The sequence below is a fragment of the Penaeus monodon genome, unplaced genomic scaffold, assembly GCF_015228065.2.
Source record: "Penaeus monodon isolate SGIC_2016 unplaced genomic scaffold, NSTDA_Pmon_1 PmonScaffold_1591, whole genome shotgun sequence".
Lineage (NCBI taxonomy): Eukaryota > Metazoa > Arthropoda > Malacostraca > Decapoda > Penaeidae > Penaeus > Penaeus monodon.
Window position 1 is genome coordinate 1 of NW_023645164.1, and position 22977 is coordinate 22977.

Genomic DNA, 22977 nt, shown 5'->3' on the forward strand with positions numbered 1-22977 from the left:
ATCTTGTTGGTTAGGGATAAGGGCCACTAAAGCAGTTTTTGAAAGGTGAGGGATAGTAGCCAGAGGCAAGGGAAGTGTTATTATAAGTGCGTCATAGCTCGTAAAACGTTGTCAGGAAGATGAATGAGTGCGTCGCGTCCGATCTGAGAGGAGCCCGGAGCCTTTCGAGGAAACCTCATTATTATTTGTTTACCTCCTCCAGCGAGATGGGGGCACGGAGTTCGCATGTGTCGTCCAGATTATCCAGGTGGATAATCTGCTCTGGTTCTGTTTCTATCCTGTGGTCTTGGCTCCAGGTGTTGATGGTTTGAATGTGATCATTAAAAAGAGGGTGGGGTTCATGAGGATAGAAAACAGTTTGCCAGTGGTCATGAAAAATTTTGATAACCTCCACGGGATCTGAAATTTGATTGTTGTCCTTGAGGAGGTGAGTGAAGGGGGGGAAGTTACTACCTTTTAATTGTCTAATTGATTGCCAAAATTCCCGTGGAGTGCGAACTCTCATAGATTCTGCTTGTTTAATTAAATTTTGCCAATGAATTTTGTGGTCATTATCAAAACTATTTATGACGTGATTTCTGAGGATAGTGAGGTCCCACCGAACTCGATGTAAGTGATTTAAATTTTGAAGGAAACGATTCCTATAGCAGGTCAGGAGACGCTTGGTTCTCTCGCTTGGATGGAATGATTTGCGGATCTTATAGCGCTCCCGCGGTATGGCGCGGCGCATTGCTGCTGATATCCAAGCGAAAAATGATGCCAATGCCTATCTATTTCGAGAATGTTTTCTCTTTCAAGGTTGAAGTTAAAATTTTGACTGGCAAGGTAAGATTTAAAGTCATCCCAGTCTGCTTTTTTGTACCTGAAGGATGTTGTTTCTTTGTTTAGTATAGGTGTCATTGAAAGTTTTATGATGACGGGTATGTGGTCAGAACCGAAGTTCGGGCCAGGTTGTAAGTGTGTGTGGTAGGGGAGTGCCGCTCTGTTCCCGAAAACGAGATCAGGGCGGCCCTTCCCTCTCGGTGTGAATGAGGTGTAGAAGTCGGGTCCGATGTAGTGGAGTCTTTTTGTTTCGAAAATAGACAAGAGCTGTCTGCCGTGTGCGTTGTTGTATGTGTGGTTGAATGATGTGTGTGCTGCGTTAACATCCCCGGCAAAGAAGACTGGGAGATTATTATAATTAAATAATTTATTGAAATCGTGAATGGCAAATTTGACTGGGGTCTGATATAGGCAGTGGCAATCATTATAGGGCCCTGCTGGGTGAAGAGCTTAATAGCCATAAAATCAGGATGAATGAATGGAGGCGAGATGATTTCGAAATGAAAGGTGGATTTTACGAGGATGCAGGACCCTACAAACCAGCCGTTTCGTGATTGTCTTGACGTGTAGCCGAAGTGTTTAATAGCATAGGAATTAGTGATAGAGGTGGAGTTTAAAAGAACGACGTCAGGACTTTCCCGGTCTAGGAAGTCGTAAAATACGTGTCTTACGTTATAAAATGATCTTACATTCGCTTGAACGATTGTCAGCATGCCACTCAGAGCAGGTCAAGATGACGGTGACCTACTTTTCGTGGCGTTTGCTGCTCACGGTAACGAGATCGAGAACGAGGACGAGCCCCAGACTGGGTCTCTTCGGGGTCCGGGAGGGACTCCTGGGAGAGGGAGGCACGGAATTCACGGGAATCGGCGGACCAATTCCCGACACTTCCGTGTCTCCCTAAGTCTCCCCTGACGGGGAGGACGGGAACTACGTCCCTGGGGGGAACAGGCAGCGCGGTAGCCCCCTCTACAACCTCAGGACTGAGGTCGATGTGGAGGCTCTCCTCGCTGCTGGAGTCCCCGATGATGGTGTCGTCATGACGACGACGAGGAGTGGACGGCTCCGTGGTTTCCGTGAGCAGAGGGTCTTTTTTGTCTTTCTTTTGGTGCATGTTAAGTGGTGAAGGGAGTTTGCGTTTGTGATCGTTTGTGTTATTTGTAGTTTTTCCTTGTGCAGTTTCTCTAGGTTTGCGTTGTGGTTGTGGTTGTGGGAGTACGTGTGCATGAGAGGTAGAGGGCTGTGGTGAGTGGTGGTCGCCACTCTAGCCTCGGTGTTTGTGTTTGTTTGTGCGTGATACTCAGGTATGTACAGGTTCTCGTCTTCGAAGATTTCCTCGGGGATCACAATGCTGGGGAAACCGTTTTTTTGTAGTAGTGTTGGGAGTATGTTTGTGAATTTCTTGGCGTTGTATTTTGCAGCTATTAAAGCTACGTGTAGTATGGTCTGTATTTTGGGGTTGTTGTTAGGTATGAAGGCGTTGTTTTGGGGAAAATGAGGTGGTAGAGGCATTGTGTTTCCCGAGGGAATCGTGTTGGGTCGGTTTGTGGTGGGTGTGGATGTTTGTAAGGGTCGGAGTGTTGAAGCGTAGGTTGGGTTGTTGTTTTGTTTTTGTGCTTGTCTTTTTGTCTTAATAATTTCTTTGCGTTTGGGGCAAGACCCACTGACAGCGACATGCTGCCCCTCGCAGTTGCAACATCTGATGGTTTTGTTGCATGTGGCAAAGAAGTGTCCAGGTTCTCCACATCTGCTGCATCTCTGTTCGTGTGTGCATGTGTGTTTAGAGTGATTGAATCTGTAGCATTTGAGGCATTGGTCAACCTGAATAAAGCTCTCAGGTTCCACATTATAGGTGGGGACGGATGTGTTAAACATCACAATCCCACGAGATAGGAGCTTCTGTGCCTCCTCAGGCGCAGAGCAACGGATTTTTACAATGCGTGACTCTGGGGGTTTGTAAACATCAACGACAGTGACGTCGTTTTTGGCCGAGACTTCCGCCTGGATAGACTCGCACGATCGTGGCAGGATTGTCTTGTCGATCTTTTTCGCCACGACCGTGCATTTAGCCTTAGTCTCAGGGGAAGGGAGAGGTTTGAAGCCTTGTTCTGCGAGTGTTCTTTGGCCAGTCGAGGAGAGGAAGGGGGTCAGCTGTTCAGGCTTGGCAACAACAACTTTGTAGCCATTATGAACTTAAACAGTGTGTCACGGCAACTTCTGTGATTGAGAAGATTTTCTGGAGACCACCTCACAGGAGATGGGCTCCCCGAAATGAAAATTTTTGTTACGTGACCCATGGGGGCAAGCCGGGGTGTTTTAAAGGTCGGGGGGAAATCTACAGAAGCTAATTTGACAGATGGTGAAAGGCGGTATGTATAAAAAAGGAAAGACCCTGGGAAATTAACAGTCTTTGGGGTTTTAGGCCGGTCGGGTTAGGACCCTGCCGAACGGGGAATCAAACCCCTTAGGGGTTTGGGCCCCGGCACTCGCGAAAAAACTGCTAATTGCCACAGTGCTTCTTTTTAAATTGTAAGCCTCGGGCCCTAAAATTAAAAAATCTAGCCTCAAGCAAGGTGTGAAAGAAAAAACCCAAAAAGTTATCAGCAAAGGGCCGGGTCGTCTCTGGGGGGGTGTCAAAGATCTTTTACCGAAACCCACTCAAAACCTTTGGACCTAGGGTCCAAAGAGACCCTAAATTCGGGGGGCGGAGCGAGAAAAGGCTACCGGGGGCCCCCGTCTCGAGCGGCGAGGCGGCCCACTCAGCTGGGGCCTTATCTAACTGACCCCGCAAATAAAACCCCTTCTAACCTTTTTTATCGAAAAGGCTCACGCGCACAAGCTTGAAATGGATTTGGCCCCCTTGTTCGATATCAACTTGGAACCCAAAACAGGCGTAAAGGGGGCCCGCTTTTCCACGCCTCACAAGTCCCGTATCCCCGGGCATATTACCAGCAAAAAAGGCGGGAAACCACCTCTCGCAGCCACACGCGCTCGCCAGCTCCCGCTCGCTCTCCTAAAAATTGACGTTTTGGCGTAGCCTTTTCATATCTTTTTAATACAAACTCGCAAAATGGCACGTCCCAAAGCAGATGCACGAAAGTCTCCCGGAGGCGGCCCCCCCGCAAGCATTGGCCACCAAGGCAGACGAAAGTCTGCCCCTGTACCGGAGGGTCAAGAACCCCATCGTTACAGGCCGGGGAACCTTTTGCCCCCCGTGGTCCTCTTTTACCAAAAAGAGCACTGAGCTCCTCATCCGCAAGCTCCCTTTCCAGCGCTCGTTCGCGAGATTGCCCGGGACTTAAAAGCTGACCTCCGTTCCAGTCCTCTCTGTCATGGCTCTGCAGGGAACTTCCGACTTACCTGGTCGGGCCCCTTTTAGGGCACCAACCTGTGCGCTACCCCGCCAAAAAGTCCAATCATGCCCAAGGCATCAACTTGCTCGCCATCCCCGGAGGGCGCCCAAGGTTTTTTATTGCTCCTGCAACACAAAAAATATCCTCGGGCCCTTTTCGGGCCTAAAATTAATTCTCAGAGAGATGAAAACAGACAAGTATATAAATGTGTACATGTACACAACGGCAATAATAAAAATGTTATAAAACAATGTAAACAAACGGGTAAATTAAAAGTTATAAGCCATATACATAAAATGTACACACTGCTAGCACACACATACACACCTCTCTTTTATTAAAAAATTACAACTACATATATATTGTTTATATACACACAACCATCTCTCTGTCTTCTTGTTAATTCATAAAGTTGGGTGTATATATTATTATAATATAAATTTATATATATATATATATTATTTATAAAAACTATAAATTTTCTCTCTCTCATTATATTTTTTATATATACACATATATACTCCACATATATATAATTGTATTTAAAACTGATATTTACACACCAAAACCTTCCCCTTTTCTCTATAATATACATACTCAAATTTTATTTTAAAATATTAATACATAAACATATATCATTATACTATATCATTATATTTAAAACATTATATATACAACACTAACACTCTCTTCATTTATTTTTATATATATATTAAAATTTCTTTTTTAATATACATACTACATACTACAACCCCCCACACACAATATAAGATATATTATTAATATATATATATATATATATATATTATATTTTTATAAAATTGTTATATTATATCACACACATACACTCCCCCTCTCTCATATATATAAATATAATAATAATATATAATTTATTTTAATTTTATATAAAGTATACATATATATCACATATAACGTATACATATATATTGTAATATATACCACACACACAACCCTCTCTCCTCTTGTATTATTCCTATTGTGTATAATTTTTATATTAGACAGACACACACACACAACACACCACCCACCCAAAACACCCCCCACACACATATATATATATATATTGGATATAAATTAAACTTATTATAATATACACATACACACACACACCCCTCTCCCTCTCTCATTATACGGATTTATATTTTCGTATATATTTTTTTTTTTTTTTTATTTTTATATAAAAATTTTATATATATATAAAAAATTATTGTTTGAAAAAAACGTAATTACACCCTCCCTCATTGTATATATTTATATATATTTGTTTGTGTGTGGGTATCTGTATATATAATAAAACCCCCTCTCTCTCTCATTTATGTTATTATTTGTATATATATAATATAAATCGTATATATATATACTAAAACACACACATACCTCTCTCATTCCTTATCATATACTATATATACTATATATACCTATACACACACACAAAAAATTTTATATATTATTATATATATATATAATTCAATCAAGACCACACTAACACTAACATTATCTTAGCCCCCTTTGAGTAACAAATAAAAAAAGCCAACCAAGGTCTTCTACTAAATAAAAAAAAAATAAAAATCCAGGATGGGGGAGTAGTTTTAGTAGTATGTAGGGGGCCCCAGTGAAAATACTACCTGATTTGCACATCCCTTTAAAGGCGGAAAAGTGTTTTTTTCTAATACCTTTTATGGGTAGTGTCATTATTTTAGGGACTATGATTTCCAATGTTGGAAAATAAAGAAATTATAGGACATATGGTACTGGTATAGAGTATAATCACAATTTGATAAAATAAACATTGGAAGTAAAGGTAGTATATACATAATTTTCACAAAGTTGGGGAAAAATAAAAAAAAATTTAAGGACAGTAAGGGATGGTTAATAGGGTATATTAATTATCACAATGTTTGCAATAAAACATGCTTCTAGAACAAATGGGATGGTGGGACGTATAGCATAGTAGTAGTAGTAGTAGTTAGTATTTTATACTAATACTACACTAGAGTATAGTACTCGGGAAAAGGTATGGTGGCAATTGGGTTATAACTCATTGAAATTCTGCTTTATCAGATCTGTGGCTCCTAAGGGCCGATGTTGTTCTAGGGGCAAGTAAATCATGAAAACCTAGAGATTTATTGAAGAATGTACTTGGTTTGGAGGGCCTTAGTTCCTCACTAACGCGTGCTTAGCCATTTCTCCGGGCAGCAACAACCTGACAGCGGCTGAATCTCCCGCTGGTGATGGTGGACGCTTGTTGTGTGTGCAAGGCGGGAAGCCCCCAGCTGCATGCGTTCAAAATGTCATTCACGAAGAGTTTCATGATAGACATGGCCTTGGGGGAGATACCAGTGTCAGGGTGGACCTGCTTGAGCACCTTGTAGATGTAGATGCTGTACTCTCCTTCCTCCTCGCTTCTTCCCTTTTTATCACCCTTGGTGATAGACTTTTGGGCCTTACCGGCCTTCTTGGCACCTTTCCGGAAATTTTGGGTGGCATGATGTCAATCGTACTTTACGGCACGAAGAATGAAAGCTCCCCCACTCACTTTTTTTCCCTTTTTTTGTTCGACCGCATGCCAGCCTCCGCGTACAGGACCACGACTACTGGGTCCCTCTGAGGTCCGTTCCACATGCCACCGTCGCAATCTGACTCAGTCAACCGGGCCGCCTATAAAGCTAAGCTCGACAAACAGCGATAAGGTTTTTTAAAGTACCTAACAGCAAACATCATTCTGGTCGTGGTAAGGGGGGTAAGGTAAAGGGCAAGTAAAAGTCCCGCTCCAGCGGGGGCCGGGCCTTCTTTTCCCTTTGGGCAAATTCACCCCCTTTCTGCGTAAGGGCAACACCCGAGCGTGGGGGAGCTGGTGCCCCCGTGTCCCTGGCTCCCCGTCATGATACCGGGGCCGTAGGCCGGGAAATTTGGCAGTAACCCCGCTCGTGACACAGAGACCCGTTCACCCCCCGTCATTTTCAGCTTCCCATCCGTACGATAAAGAGTCAACATCTGCCCTGGCCACCATTCCCCGGGGTGGTTTTCTCCAAACATCCAGGCTTTGCTCCCCCCAAGAAACCGAGAAAAATAACTTTTCCTTGTTGCCCCCATCTAAACATCGGCTCCTTTAGGACCCCAGCTTTCCCTAATGAGAAAATTGAAAATCATTATAAAAAATTGCCATACTCATAAAACACACCAAAAACTTTTGTATTTATGATTGTATTGTACAAAAATGTACATCTATTCATATACATTACAGACAAAAACGCATCATGTTTAAAGAAATGGATTACTTAATTAGACGAAACACTTCAATTGTTTCACCATCAACATACAACAACTACATAATACATACAATCAAAAGACCCCATAAAACCATTACTTTTTTGGGTATATAAAAAGGGCCACTGTAAGGCTTTTTGGTTGCACACAGCTTACCTACTGACCTCATACATCTACTGTATATTTGTGTTCTCTATAATACCACACATACTTAAAATATAACTAGTTGTGTATATTAACCATATAAAGAAAAATGTATACCATATTTATCTAATATGACTCATATATACACCACATATGTATGTTGTATGTATATATAATAATTATATATTAAAGAAAGGATAGGGGATGAAAATGAAAATGAGAGGATAGAAAAGGGAAAAAAAAGATGAAGAAAAAAGAAAGGTAGAAAAAAATAGAAGAGGGTGGGAAATGAGATGATAGAAGGGAAAAAAAGTAGAAAGGATGGATGAAGGGGGAGAAATGATGTGGGTGAAGATAGAAGATGAGAGGGTAGAAGAGGATAGAAAAAAATGAAGATGAAGGGTGAAAGTATAGAAAAATAGAAGAGGATAGGGTGAAAAATAAAGGATAGATGTGGATAGAAGATAGAAATGAGGAAGAAAAGGATAGAAAAAGATAGAAATAAGGATGAAGGGATAAAAAAAGTAGAAAGATGGTAGAAGATAAAAGGGTGATGTGGATGAAGATGAGGATGAAAGGTGAAGAAAGAAATGAGAGGAAAGAAGAGGGAAAAAGATAGAAAAGGGTAGGATAGAAATAAGGATAGATTGGATAAAAAAAAGAAAAAGAAGGATAGAAAAAGATAGAAAATGAGAGGAAGAAAAAGAAGAGGGTAAAAAAGATAGAAGAGGATAGGGTAGAGATAAGATATAGTGGGTAGAAATAGAAATGAGAGGGATGAAAGGGGAGGATAGAAAAAATAAAGAGGTAGAAAAAAATAGGATGATAGGATAGAAGATGAAGGATATATTTGGGAAAAAGATAGAAATGAAGGATATAGTGGGGTAGAAAAGAAGAGAGAGGGAAAATTGGATAGAAAAATAAAATGAGAGGATTTGGGAAGAAGCGAAGATGAAGATAGAAGAAAAAAAGGAAGAAAATGAAGGAAGAAAAAAATAAGAGAAAGGAGAGGTGAAGAAAAAAGAGAAGATGAGGATGGATAGAAAAGATAGAAGTGGAGAGGAAAGGAGGATAGAAGAAATAGAAATGAGAGGAAAAAAGGGTAGAAAGAAGAGAAGAGAAAAGAAGAGAAGAGAAAAGAAAAGAAGAAAAAAGAGAAGAGAAGAGAAAGAAGAAAGAGGATGGGGGAAGGGGAAAGGGAGAGGGGGGAAGGGAAGAGGAGAAAGGAAGGGGGAAAAGGAGAAAGGAAGAGGGGGAGGAAGGGGAAAGGGAGAGGAAGAAGGGGAAAAGGGAGGGAAGGGAAGAGGAGGGAAGGGAAAAGGAGGGAAGGGGAGGGAAAGGGGAAAAGGAGAAAGGAAAGGAGAGAAGGGAAGGGGAAGGGGAAAGGGGGAGGAGGAAGAGGAGAGGGGGAAGAAGGGGGGAAAAAAGGGAAAGGGAAAGGGGGGAAAAAAGGAGGGAAGGGAAGGGAAGATGAGGGAAGGGGAAAAAGGAAGAGAAGAAAAGGGGAAACCCAGGAAGGGAAGGGGGAGGAAGGGGGAGGGGGGAAGGGAAGGGAATGGGGATGAGGGAAGAGGAGAGAAGGGAAGAGAAGAGGGGGGAGAAAGGGAAGAGGAGGGAAGGGAAGAGGAGGGGGTTTTCGGGGGCGGGGTCGGGGCCCGGGCGCGTGGGTCGTCGTCGCCCTTCCGCATCGTCCCATCACATCATCATCGGGGGCCCTAACGCCGACGGGGGCGCATGGCCCCCATACCCCTTTTCGCTTCCAGCCCCCGGGGCCCCCCCATGGTGGGTCCCCCAAAGCCCCCTTTGGGCCCCTCTCAAACTCCTTGCGACAGGACGGGTCGAGTTTCCAACCCCTTTGACCTCCTGCTTCGTCTCATACCCCCTTCACCCAAAATTGCCCTCAAACCGATGTGCGGGGTCCCACAGGGAAACGAGCTGGATCCCTTTTATAGACTAGTTGACGGTCCCGCAGTATGAATAACAGAGGTGAATTAACCAAAAATTTTTAACACCTTCAGGGCTGGATAATGGGCAGAACACTATCCAAAATCAAAGGGCGCCGACCCCGACTTTGCCGACGATGTTTCCATGAAAGGCAAAAACCCCTTTCCTAAAAGGGGCTCCTGGACCAAAAAACCCAAAATTCAGGGCTTCCCAGGGCCCGTTTTGGGGAACCTGTTCCGGGCGATTTAAACTTCGGTAAAGGGGGCTAAGTCACAGAGGGCTTTACTTGGTAAACGTAGTCCATGTCTCTAGGATGTCAGACCAAGAAATCGTGATGGATTGATCTGGAGCAGGGGCCTTAACTCGATCAAAAAGACATTTTGGGTATGTTGGGGCCCCATGCCCGAAAAGGGCCCAACGCGGGGGCTTAAGGCCTTAAAACCCGCCATTTTTTTCTAAAGGAGCGGGAAACCCGGCGCTATCTAGTGCCTTGGAGTCTCTGGGTGCCCTTTTTTTAAAATTCCCCTTTACTGGATCATGGGGGACAGTTGACAGGGCCAACTGTACGGGTACACCTTAGACTGGCGTGGGAAACCCGTTCCCTTTCATAATCGGGATCGGGGCCCAAATCAGGCTAAATGGCCACTTGCTCGTTTCCCTGTGGGTTTACCCTGGGCCCTCAGGTTTTTCTCTTTTCGAAACCCATTGTGGGTTAAGGAGAACCCCCGGAAAGACGCGGAGGTCCCTAGCTTTGGGCCCAAATTGCCAGCCTGTCACGAGGGGTTTTAAAATGGGCTGAAGGCGCCTGGAACTCGCCATGAGGGACCCCCCGTTTCCCGGAACAAAATGATGATGATTAGGCTTTTTATTTAAAAACCTAATCCGTTGGGTTTGAATTCCCCCCAAATCTCAGGATGTCCCATATTTTTTTCTTGTTCACTGGTCAACCGCTTTCTTAAAGGGCGAAAGTGCCTTCAACCCCCCCTCAGCAAAGGGTTTTGATGAAATGGGTTTTCCCTTTTCCCTTTTCCATTTAAAGGGCCCAAAGGGGTCCTGATTGCCATTCAGCCTTTCCAAAGTGAAATTTTTCTATGTCCTCCAGTGTCTTTTTGTGAGATGAAATTCTGCCTTTTCCTTCAGGTGTTTTTACCAATGGCTGCTTTGAGTGTTTCGCACCTTTAGACATAGAAGAGAGAGAGAACGAGACAGACACAGACAAAAGAAGGAGAGAAAGACACAGACAGAGAAAACCACAGGCAGCATGAAGAGGAGGCGAGAAGATGAGAGAGAGAGACCAGACAGACACGACATAAAGAAGAGAGAGAAGAGAGAGAGAGAGAGAAGGAGAGAGAGAGAGAGGAGAGAGAAGAGAGAGAGAGAAGAGAAAGGGCGAGACCAAGACACAGACGAGAAGAGAGAGACGAACAAAGATACACACAGAGAGAGAGAGAGAGAGAGAGAGAGAGAGAGTAGAGAGAGAGAGAGAGAGAGAGAGAGAGAGAGAGAGAAAACACCGACACAGACACATACAAAGTCGATCAGACAAAGTGAATACTTATAAGAACTGAGTCACGTGCGAGGATGAAAATTAGAAGGAATGGGAAAACATATATATATATTTATGAGCGAACGAAAAAGAAAAAGGTAAGTGAAAGCCCTGCCGGAAATGCTTAGCTTTCATAGAAAGAAGGAGGCGACAGTCTGATATAGAAATTATCCATTAGATGGCTAATAAATGTATAAAATGCACTTTGTACTTACTTACGAAGCAAAATTCCATCTCCATGGAACTGGCGTTTTCATGTATATTTGCTTTTCTCCGTTCGGATGTGTCCCACTAAATATATAACGCACGCAACACAGAAGACCACTCGCGCCAACCGCTCCAACGGAATGATAAGCATGACTGATGCGGCATGGGAACGCGGACGTATGGATGGATTGGATGGGAGGGCACCGTTTTCCGATGACAGGTTCCGAAGCGCCACTGATTGGCTGCAACGCGAGCGAACTTGACGCTCATTGGCTGCGACGAAAGAAACTCGATGTCTTGGCTGCGAGGCACACAACTTAACGCTCGATTGGCTGTTGTCAGAAACAAACTGGTGCGAAGAACAATTATTTTCAACAAATGCTTTTAATGAAATACGTATTACATGATTATTATAATAACAGTATTACCACAATGACAACATGAGTGTTGTAATAATGTCAATAAAATATGAAACCCATTCATTAGATAGACATAAACCAGATGGAACGAAAATAATCGAATGGAACTATAATGAATATATGATTATCAACTTATTCCGTCAATAAAAATTGAACTAAAAAAACCAAAAGAGCGAGATATTGTGAAAAACAAAGGATAATCGCAGTACGATTCAAATGAATATCGGCCTATACAGTCCGCATGTAACGATACTACTACTACTACTACTACTACTACTACTAATCATCCAATAACAATAACAATAACAACACCAACACAACAATGGGAGATGAGAATTTATGATGATGATAATATACAATCTGTAATATAATAAGAATAATATACTAATAATAATATAATAATAATAATCATGAAATATAATTAATAATAATATAATAATAATAATAATATAATAAGAATAATATTATCATATTTTGGTAATAATATTATTAATATTAACTACCGCTTCATTGTATATATTACTAATTTATATAATTTTTATTATATAATTATTATTTAATTATAATATATATTTACTAATATTTTTATAATAAAATAATTTCAAACTCATAAAAAGAGCGAGAAGAGATAGTGCATCACTATCACCTGGCTACAACGGTCACCAATTTTGGAATTTTACGCACGCAAATCCTGGTGGCGAGAACGAGAGATAACAGAGAACACAGTACGGTTAGGGGATAACGGATGCTACGGCCAGGCATTCACCAACGGCCCCTGATACGCATGCATCTTCGTCCCTTTTTCGCTTTGTGCAATAAGAATAAATAGCGTAGAGAAAATAACACTACGAACGGAAGAAATTATCATAATCATGTTATAGTATTTATACTAACAACACAACAACACAACATAATAATATAATAATATAATAATAATAATATAATAATATAACAATAATAATAATAATAATAATAATAATAATATATAATCATAATATAATAATAATAATAATAATGAGAATATATATAATATAATAATAATAATAATATAGAATATTAATAGTATAATCTATAATATCCTGTATGAATATTATTATTATATACTCTACTAAATATACATAATAATAATAATAATATACTTATAAAAATATAATAAAAATGGTAAATACTACTACTACTGACTACTACTACTATCACTAACTACTACTCTCTTACCAACTACACTACTACTACTAATAATAATAATGAGAATAATATAAAATTATAAAATAATTAATAATAATAGTAATAATAATAATATAATCATCATAATCATAATAATATATCATAAAATAATAAAATCATAATATAATCGTATTATAGTATCACTATTAATAGTAATACAATACTAATTATTAATTATAGTGTTAATATATTATTATTTAGTATTATTATTAAATATATAGTAATAATTATTAATAGAATTACTCTACTAGTAATAATATAAAAAAGAAAAAATAATAATATAACATAATACTAATAATAATACTAATAATGACATAATAATGATAGTATAATAGAATAATCATATATATAATAATAATAATAATAATATAATGATAATAATAATAAATAATAATACCACAACAACCACCACACCAATAATTATAATAATAATAAATCATAAGAATAATACTAATAATATAATAAAATAATAATATATAATAATAATAATATATAATTAATAAAATAATAATATAATAATAATGGTAATATAATGTAATAAAATAATAATCAATCATAATAATCATAATATACATCAATCATAATATTCGTATTCTTATTATCAATATTCATAATAGTAAATAAAATAATAAATTATTAATCTTTTTTATAAATTATATTTATTTATTATTAATATAATAATAATAGTATTAATATATTCCTATAATAGTATAATAGTCATAAAAGAAAAAAAAATAATACAATAATAATCAATACTAATACCTAATTAATACTAATAATAATAATGATATAATAATAATCTAATAATAAATAATAATATAATCATAATAATCATATGTAATAATCATAATAATAATCATGTAGATAATATAATAATACTATAATTAATAATATAATAATAATAATAAGTATAATATAAAATTATAAATAATCAATAATAATACTATTAATATGATAATAATATCCTAATAATCATAATAATATATATCTAATCTAATCGTAATTATTATTATCCATATTAATAGTATATATATAATTATTAATTATATTGTGTAATAATATTCTTATTTATATCATTATTAAATATATATAACTATTATGTATCTATAATAGTAATAAATATCATAAAAAATTAATAACAATATAATTGATAATATATAATAATAATGATAATAATACTAATCATAATATAATTATCATAATAGTAAGTAATGATGATGATGGTTGATAATAAAAATAAAATAATGATTAATAATATTAAAAATAATATACTAATACTACTACGCTTCAGACTACGACTACTACTACTACTACTACTAATATATGATAATAATAATAATATAATAATAATAATATTAATAATCGTGAAATTATTATAATCAATATTAATTTAATCATCTTTATTAATATTATACTATTGTTAATAATATTTTATTCATATTATTATTTAATTATACATATAATATTATTCATACTATTATAATTTAAATAAATTTCAAACTCAAAAGAGCGAAAAGAGAGGTGCAGTCCACTATCAGCCCTGGCCTACAACGTCTCCCACATTATAACGCACACGCAAATCCTGTGCTGAGGAGAGAGATAACGAGATCACGGAACTGTTAAGTGAATAACGGATTGGGCTACGGCCGGCATTCACAACACCACGTGATACGCATGCAATCTTTGTCCTTTTGTTGCATGGATCTGGAATATACTACTGCTACTACTACTACTACTAATAGCAACAATAAGAGTACAGTACAATAAGATTTGTCCAGTACATAACAAACATAACACAAACATACAATAACATGCCATAGCAACAGCAACAGCACATCAAACATCCACTAGCAACAGCCCTAGGCAATAGCAATAGCGACAGCAATAACATAGCAATAGCATAACATATAATGATAATAGATTGGTAATCATACGATCATTATACTACTAATAATTAACACATTTAAATAATATAATAAATTATAATAGCAATAAAATACATAACAATATTAATATTAATAATAACATAATAGTAAAGCATTAAAGTATAATGATGATTTACATAATGATTATAAAATTTCTAAGATGGGCAATCAATAACAATGATTGTACCATTGATAATTCCTTATATATATATGTTATATACAGACACAAACACATACACCTAAACACACACACACAACACACACACCACACACACACCACACACACACAACACCACCACACACACAACAACACCAAAATATAAAAAAAAGAAAAAAAAAAAAAAAAAAAAGACCTCCATGCGCCAACGCTGCCTGAGATCAACACGGTGACTACTATATGACCTCATGTTATTAGTTGGCCCAACCGAGCTCTTAATTCCCGTCAATCCGTTATCACAGACGAGGTATATGTGAAATTTCACCCCTTACTCACCTAACCCCCCTCAAAGATTAAACAATAATAATAATAAAATAAAAAATGAATTCCAGTCGAGAGTAGAGAGAGAGAGAGAGAGAGACAGAGAAGAGAGCGAAGATAAGAGAGAGAGAGAGAGAGAGAGAAGAAGAGTGAAGAGAACGAGAAGAGAACAAGAGTGGAGTCGTGGGTGCCAAGGTATATAGAGACGAATATTACACGAATATTAACAAACAATAATTAACAACTAGATCTACCATGCTGTTTAATCAATGTCAATAAATGTGTGATGCATTCATAATATAATCCAGATGAACGAGAATATTCGAAAGAATGATACAGAATACTACTGATATAAATCAGTATTATTACTGTACATCAAATTTAACGAAACTCATAAAAAAGAGCGGATATCTGGACTAAGAGATAGCACGGTAACGCTTCATGGGAGATAGGCATCTACAACGGCCACATGATAACCACGCAAATGTTTGTCCTCGGCGATGAGAGAGATTGTATGATCACAGAAACGTTTCTGGGAGATAACGGATGGCTACGGCGGCATTCACAAATACCGCACTGATCCGCATGCAAATTTTTGTCCTTTTCGCGAACCAATAAAACCGATACACTCTACTACTACTACTACATTGAAATATAATAATACTAATCCTATAAAAAAATAATGATAACAAACATAGAAATAAAATAAGAATAATGATGATGATGATGATAATGATGTGATGATTATGATATGATGCTGATGATATGATGATTATGTAATGCTGAGAATCATAATCATAATAAGAATAAGAATAAGAAGTTAAGCATAAGAATCCGACTAAGAATAAATATTATACTGATGATGATGATGATGATTTATAATACAATAATAATAATATGATAATAATAATATAATAATACTATCATACTATAATATTGATAAGAATACCATATAGAGGATAATATAAATAATATAATAATAATATAATAATAATAATACCCTACGAATGTAATAATAAAAATGATATGATGATGATGATGATGATGTGATGATGATGATGATGATGATGATGATGATGGATGAGCTGATGATGATGATTATGGTGATGATGCTGATAATGATGTATGATACTGAAATAACAACACAGCAACACAACACATAATATAATCTAATCATTATAATAATAGAATGAATATAATAGAAATATAATAATAATAATAATAATATAATAATAATAATATCTCTAATGAATAAAATTATTAACCCAATCACCCCGGATTTATTTGATTCTGTCCCTTGTAGGGTTTTGTGAATTTTTGTTAGCATCAGATGGCTCACATGTGCCTCACCCTCCATGAGTCTATCAGTAGGCCCTACTGACCGAAAAATCTTGATTTTCGCCATCCTTGAATTGCGGGAAATGCGTTTTTCTTTTATATACAATTTGATATCAATACTGTTTTTATTGTGATTGATGTTATGAGTTATTAAAGTAATTATTAAATCTTGCTAACATTTAGACATGAAAATGCAAAAGATCCTTTCAAACGTCAGGAAAGGGTAAACAGGTTGAGAAAGGTATGACTATAAGAGTGGACCCTTGATGACTAGACTTTGTAGAGCCATCTATGTGTAAATCACGAAATACACCTTTGTTACGTGGGCATGGCATGTATTCTATGCCAACGTGGGCGATTGGTTAATGATAATGATAATGATAATAAATATAATAATAATATAAGTAATATAAAATATAATATATTAATAATATAATAATGAAATTATGAAATAATAAAAATTAATATAATAATAATATAGTTAATAATAATAAATATAATAACAATAACAATAATATAATATATACAATATATAAATACTATAATAATAATAAAAATTATATATACTTAGAATTAAATAATCTAGATCATAATAATAATAAAAAAATAATATTATTTATTAATGACGATAATCATATGACTACATACTACTACGAAGTAATAATAAATACATAATATTAATTGATTGTAAGCATAATTATATTTGCAAGTTATAATAATAATCAAACTTACATATATATCGGGTTTGAAAACTACTACATATATATGTAATAGAGATATATAATATAAGGATAGGCGCACTCTATACACCCACACACACACACACCACACACACACACACCACACAGCACATATATATATATATATATATATTATATATATATATATTATACTATATATATATATTAGTATATATTATATAAATATATGTATATATAGGATAATATATATAATCATATAGCATATATATATAATATATATTATAATACCTATATATGCATAAATATTACCTCTAATATATCTATATCTAGTAAATATATATATATATTTTTTGATATTATATATATATCTATATATATATATATCATACATACATACATATGATATAATATATCTTTTCATATTATATTAATTTATTATTTAGTATTCCATATTAAGTATATATATATCTACATATACTAATCCATCTTCTATCTCTCTCTCTCTCTCTTCTCTCTCTCTCTCTCTCTCTTTATTTAATATATACTATCTATATATATATATATATATAAATATATATATAGATATATTCGTGTGTGTATGTGTGTGTTACCTAACATAATCTATTATTTGATACACATAATATATCTGTTGAAAATACACATAATATATATTTATAACATCACAAATATATTGTATGATGACCATAATTATTATGTATGAAATACGGCATAATTAATGTATGAAAATACACATAATACTATAGGTATAGAAATACACATAATCTATTGTATGAAATACACATATATAATATAGTTGGAAATGCACTAATAATGTATGTATGACTACACATAATATATATATGTTGAGATACACTGATTATATGTGTGATACAAACATATATATGTGTGAATACACACTGCATGCATATTTACAGGTATTCAAACTATCAAATGTATATGTATTTACACATAATAATATATATGTATTTACACTAATAATTTATATGTTTCACATATTATATACATATATTAAACATCTATCTATCTCTATCTATCTTAATATAATATGATATAATTATAATATATATATATACTATATTATGTATGTATAATATAGAATATATATATGTTTCAATCAATATAAATAATAACGAGAAATATACACATATATCTATGTTTGTATTATTTCAGACCTCTACTCTTTTCCCCCTAAAAATAACGATAACAAGAATGCGGACCAGAAGATAAGCTGAGGGTATTTGTTTTGGTGACATTTAAATGACCTCCACGTTACTTGTTACTGTTAGACCCCGACCGCGCCTCCCTGGCCCCATCCCGTTCATCTAGTTGTGTCCTATTGTGAAATTGTAGAGGATAAAAAAAAAATTTATATAATATGTATATAGACTATATACGAATATAGGATATCAATATATATATATAATATATATATTTATTTAAAGAAATATATCATGTATCTGTATAAAGATATTTCCCTTATATAACATCTTATTCTTTCTGTATATATATATACTATATATATACTATAAGATATATCTCTATCTATATATATATATATATATAATATACATACATCTAATATTTTTTATACATACATATATCCAGATATATATAATGTATCTATATTATATATATATTAATATATATATATATATCTATACTATATATATCTCTACCATGATATATGATATCTGTATATATGCCTATGTAATATGCAAATAATATTTTCATACAATACATATATATATATGATATGTATATATATATATATATATATATATATGTGGTGTGTGTGTGTGTGTGTGTGTGTGTGTGTGTGTGTGTTGTGTGTGGTGTGTATGTGGTGTGTGTGTGTGTGTGTTGTGTGTGGTGTGTGTGTGTGTGTGTGTGTGTGTGTGTGTGTGCGTGTGTTGTGTTTGTTTGATGTATATATATATCCAATATCTATCTACCACACACAACGCACACACACAACAGACACCCACCTCCCACACCACACCACCACACACCACACACAACACAAACACACCCACCACCCCACACACACACAATATATATATAACACACCCATACACCCACATGTCAACACACCACACACACACCACACACACACAATAGATAAATATATATATATATATATATATATATTATTAATATATAATATATATATATATACCAAATTATATGTATATACATTATACTGATGATACACACACACAAACAACACACACACACAACACACATATATTATATATACATATAGATAATATATATATAAAATCTATCTATCGATCTATCTATATAGACACTCACACACACACACACCGCACACACACACACCACAACACACACACACACCACACCACAAAAAAAACAAAACAAACACACATGCACGCTCGCACGCCGCCGCACGCACTGCATGCCACACACACAACACACACACACACGACATATAATATCACAACTACATACATATATTCTATATATATATCTATGATCTATATAATATATATATATATATATTATATATATGATATCTAAATCTATATCTAATCTGTTATCTATATCTATATCTATTCTATTCTATTCTATATATAATATTATATATGATATATATAATAATATATAATATATATATCGATTATATATAATATATATATTATGTATGATATATCTATAAATATATATAAACATATTTGTATATATATGTATATAGAAATATATACTCACCATGTACAACATACATGCATATATCCCATGCAAACAGGTAGGATAGGATAGATAGGGCTAGATTAAGATATTAGGACAGGATAGGATAGGATAGGATAGGATAGGATCGGATAGGTTCGGTTCGGTTCGGTTCGGTTCGGTTTTAGTTAGGATTACTTAAGCTCATGTTAAGGGTTTAAACGTGTAAAATACGACGCAAGCTCATCATCCATACCTATAGACATACAAGGATAGGTAGATAGATGACTATGTTTATTTTAGGTTTGCTTATTTTATTTAGTTGCAGTAAGTGTAAACATACATCAGCAATGTACACATTACTATTTACAAGATAGGACCGGATGGATGGATATGATATGGATAGGAAGGATAGGTGAGGTTAGGTTAGGTAGTTAGGCTAGTTAGGTTTAGGTAGTTAGATTACTAAGCTATGTTAGGTTGAAAACGTGAAAAATACCACGCAAGCATACATACATCATACAATATAAACATACAATGATATGATGTAGGATATGATAGGTTAGTTTTAGTTGGGGCTTATTTTATTTAGGTTGCATAAGTGTAACTACAGACAGTAGTAACCATACATTTTTTAAAAGACTATGACAGGATTACTTATAGAGATGGGATAGGAGAGGATAGGATAGGATGGGTAGGATTAGTTAGTGTAGATTAGCCTAGCTAGTTTCGGTTTTTTGTTATGTTAGATACGTAATCCATTTATAGTTCAAACCCTGTAGAATTACAACACGCAGGCATACATACATACATATAAACATACGGATAGGATATGAATAGGATAGGATGTATAGGATATAGGTTAGTTTAGGTTTGCTTATTTATTTAGGTTGCATAGTGTAACATACATACAGGTATGTACACATACATATTTAAAGGTAGAATAGGATAAAATATGATAGGCTAGGATGGATGATAGGATAGATAATAGCGATAGGATAGGAATAGGATAGGATAGGAATAGGTTAGCCTAGTTTGGGTTAGGTTTTGAGTTACAATACATACATACATACATCATACAACACCCACATACATACAACATACATACAGGCATACATACATACATACATACTACATACATACATACATACATACATACATACAGGCATACATACATACATCTTACTACATACATAGAACCTGACAAGGATAGGATAGGATATGATAGATTAGTTTTGGTTTGCTTATTTTAGTTTAGGGTCGCAACATTGTAACCATACATCAGGCGCATACACATACATTCACATAGGATGCGGATAGTATAGGTCAAGATTATCTAGGTAACATCATATAGGCATATATATACATAGATACATTGCATATATTATATTATATATATATATCTATATATAGTATGATATATAGTATACATACGTAAACACACATCACACCACACATATGACATACATACTACACATACATACACATACATACATCAGACATTAATACATACATACTCGACTCACTTACTTCGGATAGAATCGCATACATATAAACATTATATACACACTTATATTCACCGAGATATTATCCTCATATCGGAAATTGATGAACTCGATGTGGCAACACCTCCTGTCGTAGGCGGCGCGTGGGCGAACATTTTGCCTTATAATTCGTTATAGCTATGGAAGAGACTATTAAATTGTGCTAGGAGCTCCTGCCTCTATCTGCCTTCTACGCAACGTGAACTTCGGTCGCCTTCCTTCGCCGAGCCAGGCACAAACATTTTATCCCGGGAGTGAGGGGATGCCCAAAGGGTTTTGTTTCCAGGGCCGCTGCTGTATCTTTTATTATTTCATTTTTTATTTTTTTAAATTATTATTATTATTATTATCATTTTTAAATCATTAGTTTATTATTATTATTATTATTATTTTTATTTTATTATTTATTTTTTCATTTTATTATTATTTTATTATTATTATTATCATTATCTATATCTAATATTTTAATTAAATTTTGTATTCCTGGCATCTGTCTCTACCAAAAAGCAACACCAGGGGGAAATTTAATCTTTTTATTTGTACCATTTACGGTTTTTCTTTTTTTAAAAATTTCCATCTTATTCCGAACACCGAAAACCCAAAGTCTTATAATGATCAATTCTTAACTCAAATTTTTACTTTTTGGGTTTTACTTTCAAAATTTAACACAGTTTTTTTTTTTTTTTTTTTTAATGAAAGGGTATTTTTTCTTTTTTTTTAATAATAACTAGTATTAAAAAATCTTTCAACTTGAATTTAGCGCGTAAAAACTCCCCCACTGACGAAAAATCCTTAGCGTGTTTGCTATTCAACATAACATGCTGTCACATTTTTTCCTAATCTTCTGTTTTGTGTGTATTTTTACAAAAATTTACCGCGGTGTGTGTGTATGGGTTATTATGAAAACGCGCATATATCAATATTTATTATATATATCTTCTGTCCGTCCTTCTATATTTTTTTTTATATCAGTGTTGTAGGTGTAAAACCCATAAATAGCAAATTTGAGGGGTATAATTTTGAAATTTTATGTGATCTACCCTTCTATATCCAGGCCATTTAATAATTAAATACCAAAAAAAAATTTTCATAGTAAAATTACCCTAATTAAGGGGAGGTATGCCTGATCACCCCATTACTTCAATTGTATATGGGATGCATACATAGATATTGTTTTTCTAATAATGTCGTCGATAATATAATAGCTAGCTATAAATTATTTTTATACGAGGGGAAAAAGAGTACCATGGCGTATTCTCTTTATTACACATTATTCAAAAAAAAACTCTGAAAATTTAGTTTTTTTTAATAAAAATTTCCCAGTAATATATTACG

At 34.9% G+C, this 22977-nt stretch overlaps 1 pseudogene; it reads right to left on the reverse strand.

Moving 5' to 3' along the window:
• Positions 1 to 6350: 6350 nt before the first annotated feature.
• On the reverse strand, positions 6351 to 6683 carry LOC119569504 (annotated as a pseudogene).
• Between the last annotated feature and the right edge of the window lie 16294 nt (positions 6684 to 22977).